Below are 8,198 nucleotides of genomic sequence, written 5' to 3' on the forward strand. Positions count from 1 at the left end.
TTCATTTTCACCTTTTATTATATGTGCCATTCATACATTTTTAGTTTAGTACTGAAAACCCAAGGGTACCACTTTATTTTCCACATTACTGACTTTTTAATTGTACCTAATTCATCAGAAGATTTTGGACCATGCAAAATGGCTTATCAGAGTTGAGATCAGCATGCATTCTACTGAACCCTACTGGGTTTGAAGCATCAACTATCCAAGATCTCTCTCATGGAGCATCAGCTGTGGGCCCTATATTTTCATATTCCCAACAGTTGGTGTAGTCATGGGGAATCAGAGATAACTAAGCTGGAAGAGATTTTTAAAAATCATTTGGTTCCAACCATTTGTGCTATATTCCAATGTAACTCTTCCCAATTGCCATTAAACCATGCTTCTAAATTCTATTTTGTTGATCTTTCCAGTGAAATAGCTCTTGCATGTTGCCAACCTATTGGTAACTTCTCATCTTTATCCTACTCCATTTCTCAGCAGCATTAGACATAATTAACCATGATAGCCTTCTTGGGCCACTCTCTTCTCTTCTCTGCCATGACACTCTTCAGTGGGTGCTGCTTCTCATCTTACTTTTCTGGTTCCTTCTTTTCTATCTGATTTCTAAACATCCCTTGTGCCCCAGGGATCAGACTTAAGCCCCTTTCTCTTTTCTCCGTAGATAATTTCATCTAGTCCTGTGGCTCTAAATACCATCTACATTCTGTTGACTCTCAAATTGGTATCTTTAGCCTTGAATATCCAGGGACTCCAGATCATGGGATATGTCCACTTCCATCGATCAATATAGAGATCTAATAGACATCTGAAATTTTACATGTACAAAAAAAGCCAGTTGGTTCCCACAATCCTTTACCTTGCACTGTGAACTTACTCAAGCCACATACACAGTGGCAACTTTGGAATTCCTTATTTTCCCTTAAATCCCATGTGAAAATGCACCCGCAAAACATGTTAACATTACTAGCAAAACAAATCCAAAATTGTAGCAGATTTATTATGTGTAAATTAACCCCTAAATATATCTCCAAAGAAAAGCCACATGACACTCTTTCTCTAGGCCATGAGAAATAAATGGTGAGTGGAGTGCCAACATCTTTCAGAAATGAATTGTGGAGAATTGTTTTCTCTAAAATAGGAGTACTCATGATCTTACTTGTTGACAGAAATGAAAATATCAACCAAAAAATATCAAAGCTACTATAGATTAGGTATGGACACAAAAGTTAAGCAAAAAATCAACAAAATGGATTTTTGTCTCCATGAGAGACACTACAGATGAAAAGGACTTCCTGATTTCTTTTTTTTAAAGATTTTATTTATTTATTTATTTAACTTATTTGACACACACACAGAGAGAGAGAGAGAGAGAGCGTGCACAAGCAGGCAGAGGGAGAAGTGGACTCCCTGCTGAGCCAGGAACCTGACACAGGGCTCCATCCCAGCACCCTGGGATTATGACCAGAGCCGAAGGCAGATGCTTAACCTACTGAGCCACCCAGGCACCCCAACAACTCCCTGATTTCTATGAGAATCTCCACACCCCAAGGTTGTAAAGAGCAAGGAGAAATACTTAACTAACAGAAACAAAGTAAGTATGGGTGGCTCAATAGAAAGCAGTGTTTATGTGGCACCTAGGATAATCTAATTTACAAACTTTTGGTGGTAGGTAATGATGGGATTATGACTGAAATAAATGGGCAGCTCCTTGAATAAAGGAAATGCTGCAACAGTAGTAAGTATGTCCTATGAATTGCCCTCCTAGTCTTCTGTATAGGGACCTGTGGCCATTTCCACAGAAACTCTATGATGGGAAAGAAAAATACTGAATATTCTTGGTGACTTTGGACACTGAATTTCATCTTGAATGAGCAGAAATGCCACAGAGGTGCTTGTTAGAACAGGAGATTATAGAGATAAGGTAATAAAGCGAGTGCTGACCTTAGTTCAAATACATGTTAAACCTAGTACTCATTTCTGTGCTTTTTTTCTTTTTGAGTGGGTGGGTGGGAAATAAATATACTGAATATTTCAATTTGAGTCCCAAGGGCAAACAGCACACTCAAATTAGGATAATTCTAGTTTTTTATCATTTTTGTTAAATTTGATAAAGAATCCTTTTAGGATATTTGTAAGAGTGGCATTACTGTAGAAAGAACACACATCTTTATAATAATCTATTTTTGTAGCTAGGAACATGAAATGCTTTTCATTTGCTCAAGTTTTGTTTTAAATATTCAGTAAAATTTTGTAATTTTAATTATATAGGTTTTGCAGTTATTCTTAGATATTTACTGTTTTTAGCTAAAATCAAAAATATTTTATTATATCATCTATTAATATTTCAGAAAATTATACTAAGAGATATTTTATTTAAAATTTAAAATACAAAAATGTGGAACTCATGAAAATCTAAAAAACAAAACAAACTAACAAAGACACAAAGAAATAAACCAACCAAATAAACACATTCTTCAACGCTGAGAATAAACTGGTGGTTGCCAGAGGAGCTGGGTGGGGGATGGGTGATAATAAAGAGGATTAAGAGGTACAAACTTCTAATAGTGGAATAAATAAGTCACAGAGATGAAAGGTACAGCATAGAGAATGTAGTCAGTAATACTGTAATAACATTGTGTGGTGACAGATGATGGCTACACTTAACCATGGTGAGCACTGTGTAATGTATAGGATTATTACACTTGATCTTTTTTTTAAATTTTTTATTGTTATGTTAATCACCATATATTACATCATTTGTTTTTGATGCAGTGTTCCATGATTCATTGTTTGTTCATAACACCCAGTGCTCCATGCAGAACGTGCCCTCCTCAATACCCATCACCAGGCTAACCCATCCCCCTACCCCCCTCCCCTCTAGAACCCTCAGTTTGTTTTTCAGAGTCCATCATCTCATGGTTCGTCTCCACCTCTGACATACTGCCCTTTTCTTCCTCTCCTGTTATCTTCTTCTTTTTCTTTTTTCTTAAAATATGTTGCGTATTACACTTGATCTTAGCCAAAAGGCCGAGAAGCGATAATGTATAGGATTATTGAATCAATATGTTGTATACCTGAAACTAATATAACACTGTGTGTTAATTGTACTTCAATTAAATTTTTTGAACTATGGAATATATATATATATATATATCAACATATATATGTATAAAATATATAAATATATAAATTTGAAAAAAATTTAAGCAAATTCATTAGCAAATTAAAAATAATACAAAAAGGTATTGAAAATAGCAAACTAACTCTTCCATATCCAGCACTCAGATTAAACAATTAGCAAGGTTTTATTGCATTTTCCTTATCAATCTCTCATTATTGTTGCCAATACTCATATTTTAAAGCAAATCCTAGACCTAATTTACCCCTTGCATACCTCATACCCCTTGCATACCTCAGCATGCATTACTTGTTAAAAATATGAGCATTTTCTTAATATGTATTAATGCTATTTTCACACCTAAAAATGGTGTTATTTTAATATGCCATCCATATTCAAATTTCCCTGACTTTTTAAAATGTCTTTTTATTGTTGACTTGCTTCAGTTAACATTAATGTGTCAAATTAGTGTTGTTTCTTTTTTTTAAAAAGATTTATTTCTTTATTTGAGAGAGAGAGAGAGAGAGAGAGAGAGCATGAGGGGGAGGGGCAGAGAAAGAGAGGGAGACAGACTCCCTGCCAGTGGGAAGTCCAACACAGGGCTCCATTCCAGGACGCTGAGCTCAGGATCTGAGCTGAAACCAAGAGTCCGACGCTCAACCGACTGAGCCACCCAGGCGCCCCCTCAAATTAGTGTTGTTTCTTAAGACGCTTGAAAATCTGAATCAGTCCTCCTTCCCACTGCCCACATCCCTCAACTTCCTTTTTTAAAACTTTTCTTTATACCTTTGGCTTTATTGTAAAAACTGAATCAGTTGCTCTCAGCAAATGGATTCTGGATTTTTGTTTTCTTTTTTGTGGCTCATTTAACTTGTTCTTCGTCTCATATTTTCTGTAACTGGGAGTTGGCTCTAAAAACTTGATTAGATTCAGGTTCAACTATTTAGGCAACAATATTTCTTACATATTGATATAAAATGGATTTAACCTATACAGTTTTGACATGACTATAACCTGAAATATGAGAAAAATGGGAGTGTTATAATTTACTTACTCATCTATCTGCTCCCTAGTAATGTGTGTTTAAAATAGGGGACTCTCCATTTACTTAATGCATATTTAAAATAAGGGACTCATACCTTATAATTTGGATATTGCTCTTCTCACAAAATATATTTTTGGGTTAAGTCCATGTTATAAAAATATCCTTTTTTTTAAAGATTTGTTTATTTATTTTAGGAGGCCAATGCCTTATCCATTAGGCGACTGGGGCTGTTTATTTATTTTAGAGAGAGAGAAAGAGCACAAGCAAGAGGGGCAGAGGGAGAGGGGGGAATCTCCAGCAGATGCCACACTGAGTGCAGAGTCTGAAATGGGGCTTGATCTCAAGCTTTGAGATCATGACCTGAGCTGAAAATCAAGAGTTGGATGCTTAACCAACTGAGCCACCCAGGCGCTGTTCTAACCCATCTCTTTAACTATTTTATATATATCACATTTTATTTACCATTTCTTTACCAGTGAAAATTTTAGTAAATTTGCTAGTTTTTGTGCTATGCTGCAATAAATATCTAATTATGCAGATGCAAAGTGTTTTGTTAATATAGATACCTAAAGGTTTAATTGATCCATCATGTGAAATGAATATTTTACTTTTAATAGACACCATTAAAATGCATTGCCAACTTGCTTTTTTACGACTTTATGCTCCTAGCATCAGTAGTGGAGAGTACCATTTCTTCACAACTTTTCCAGCGCTTGGAAATATTAAACACTAATTTTAGAAAAACTACTTCAAATTGTTGGTTTAATTTGCATTTCTGTGATTTGTAAATTACTACAGAGATAACTATCTTTTCATATTCATTAGCCATTTGAGTTGTTTCATGTGATGATTTTTAAGACCAAATACATGGTCAATGTTTGTAAATTTTTGTGTGTATATGCTAATTCTGCTGTTACAGGTTTCTATTATTTATGACAATATTTTGTTATTTGTGTTACTCAAGATATCTGTATCCTCATTTAGTTTTGTTTACTCGGTTTATTCATGTCTGAGCACTGTGATTGTGGGGTATTCAATTTCTGCCTGTAGTGTTGCCATTTTTTTCCATATATTTTTGAAGCTAGGTTGTTAAGGGTATCCACACTTATGACTTTTAAATTCTTTTGAAGTATTAGTCCCTATATCCGCATGAAATGTGTTTTATTATTTCTCCCTTCTTATTAAAAATGTGTCTTTTAATTCTTTTTTCTGATGTAAATATTGTGATAAAGCAATATATTTATTTGTTTTTAATCTGGAATATATTTTATTTTAAAATATTATATATATTTATTAAGAGTACATTTATCTTCATGAGCACTGAGTAATATAGAATTGTTAAATCACTAGACTGTACACCTGAAACTAATATAACACTTTAGCTATACTGGAGTTAAAAGAAAAAAAGAAAAGAAAGAACCTTTCAGGAGTTGAAACAGACATTGTATTAGTAATCACTGCTGCTGCTTATGCCCTTTCCTCATAACCTGAGGAAAAAAAAAATCTAACTAATAATAACAAAATGCCACGTCGTTAAAATACAACCTCAAATCTGTTCTCCTATCCTTCATAGAAAACTGTGTGTAATAATAGTAATAAAAATTTAAGCCCGTACCAAAAATATTAAAAAATTAAATATTACATATATTTATATATTTAAAGACTTTATTTTCTTGAGAGCCATTTTAGGTACATGGCAAAATTGAGAGGAAGATACAAAGATTTTCCATTTATCCTTTGCCCTCACACACGCATAAGGCTCCATTATTAACATTCCCCTTCCAGAATGGTACATTGTTGCAACTGATGGGCCTACACGTCATCACCCAAAGTCCATAATTTATTTACATTATGGTTCATTCTTGGTGTTGTACATTCTGTAGTTTTGGGTGAATGTATAATGACATATATCCACCACAATAGCATCTTACTATATATTTTAAATATACAAAACACATAATTTATTCCCAAGTATGCATGAGCCAGCTCTATCAATTCTAACATTCCTCTATTTTTGACTTAAAATTTAGAAAATAAAAAAATACATTATATACTACTGAAACCTCCTACAGACCATTTGTCAATCACATTTTCCTTCCTCCTCTGCTCCCAGAAATAGTAACTCACTTGAATTTGTTGTTTGTCAATCCTATGCATAATTCATACCATTACTTTACATGTACTTATTCACAGTGAATATATTATGTTTTGTGTTTCCACAGTTTTTATGTGACATCATACTATATATGTGTCATTTGTAACCTCTGTGTCATTTCTGCTTCTTTTCATTTCAAAAGATGTATCTGCATTTAAGGTGTAATATGTTTTCATTTATGTCTGTGAATAGCTAAATGTTGTTATTTTTAAAGTTATTATCTGATCTTTCTAATAACTTATATAGTAAATTCATGATCTGATTTTTATTTTCACGGCTGGCTTTCCTCATGAGCATTCTGTTTTGTCTGCTGAATTATTTGATTGCATTTTTATACCTTTTCTCTCTTCTCCTCCATTCCCCTACCTGTCAGCCCATCCCCTTTCCTCTCCTTTTATCTCTCTCTTCCCTTTAGAGAATTCAGAAAATTGCCATTGCTTTTACCTGGATCTTTGCTTCAGACCAGATCCTATTGTACCTCCTAACAACGTTTCAACCCACCCACCACCCCATAAGGAGCTATCAGTTATTATTGCTTCGGGCTTTTTGACAGAATCCCTAGAGCAAAGGCCAATGGAGCATGCCAACTACAATGATTTCATCAAAAAGAGATTAATTTTTCTCACATAAGAGAAATTCTGGACACAGGCTATCCGTGAAATCATAGATGTCCAAGCTTTTTCTAACCTTCTGCTTCCCCATTGTTAGGATGTGATTTTCATCCTCAAAGACTCCAGGGAGCTCTTATGCTCCCATGCCTCCTGAAGGAGAAAGGGAAGTGAAAAGGTCAATAGAGCGCACCAGCTGTACTTAATACTTGTACAAAAATTGCTGGAAATTCCACTAAGTATTTTCCGTTTATCTTCTTGGCCCCATTATGTGTGTGTGACAACTTCATCTCCAGGGGATTCTGAGGAGGCAAGTATTTTTAATTGGACATATGTTTCAGCTGAGAAAAATCAGGAACATCTTAGTAAGGAAGAAGGGGAGAGGGAACATTGGGTGGGAAGCTAGCAGTGATTTGACGGAGATGTTGGGGTTACCGTGGATTCATCCTCCAGGCCAGGGGCAGCTGGCTAGGTGTCTCTGCTCACTTGGCTATGTCCCCAACCTCTCACCTCTTCCAGGCCTATAGCTTCTTCTTCTTCTTTTTTTTTTTTTTTTTAAGATTTTATTTATTTATTTAAGGGGGAGAGTGAGTGAGAGTGAGTGAGCACCAGCTGGGGAAAGGGCAAAGGGAGAGGGACAAGCAGATTCCCTGCTGAGCTGGGAGCTTGACATGGGGCTGGATGTGGGGCTGGACACAGGGCTACATCCCAGGACCCTGAGATCATGACCGGAGCTGAAGTCAGATGCTTAACCTACTGAGCCACCCAGGCGCCCCTGGGCCTATAGCTTCGTATAAAGGAGGATTGGTAACTCCTGCTGGCAGGACTTTACATTTTTTCAAAGGATTGCTCAAAAATAAAAGAAGAATATGTGATAGAGACTCTCAAAGACTAAGATATTTACTATTTGGCTCTTTGTAAGAAAATTTCGTGTCCCTGTTTTAAAGCTCCAGGCTCAGGCTCCAGCAGGCTTTCCCCTCATCTTCTTTTTTAGTTAACTCTAGCTACTAGATATTGTGGAACATTTTTATTTTCCCATTACTCTATAGGATTTATGTTTCCTACTCTCCCACTTTCTGCTTTAGCCTGGAAGCCCAACATCCCTGCAACTTCATCCCACTCATTATATTATACACACACATACACATCTACACATATATGTGTTTATGACTATATACATGTATATGTGTGTGTATATATATATACATATATATATATATATATACATATAGTAATGACAGTGAATGACTCATGTATCCCAGTTTTGAG

Source organism: Zalophus californianus, chromosome 12 (genome assembly GCF_009762305.2).
Source record: "Zalophus californianus isolate mZalCal1 chromosome 12, mZalCal1.pri.v2, whole genome shotgun sequence".
In the NCBI taxonomy this organism is placed as follows: Eukaryota; Metazoa; Chordata; class Mammalia; order Carnivora; family Otariidae; genus Zalophus; species Zalophus californianus.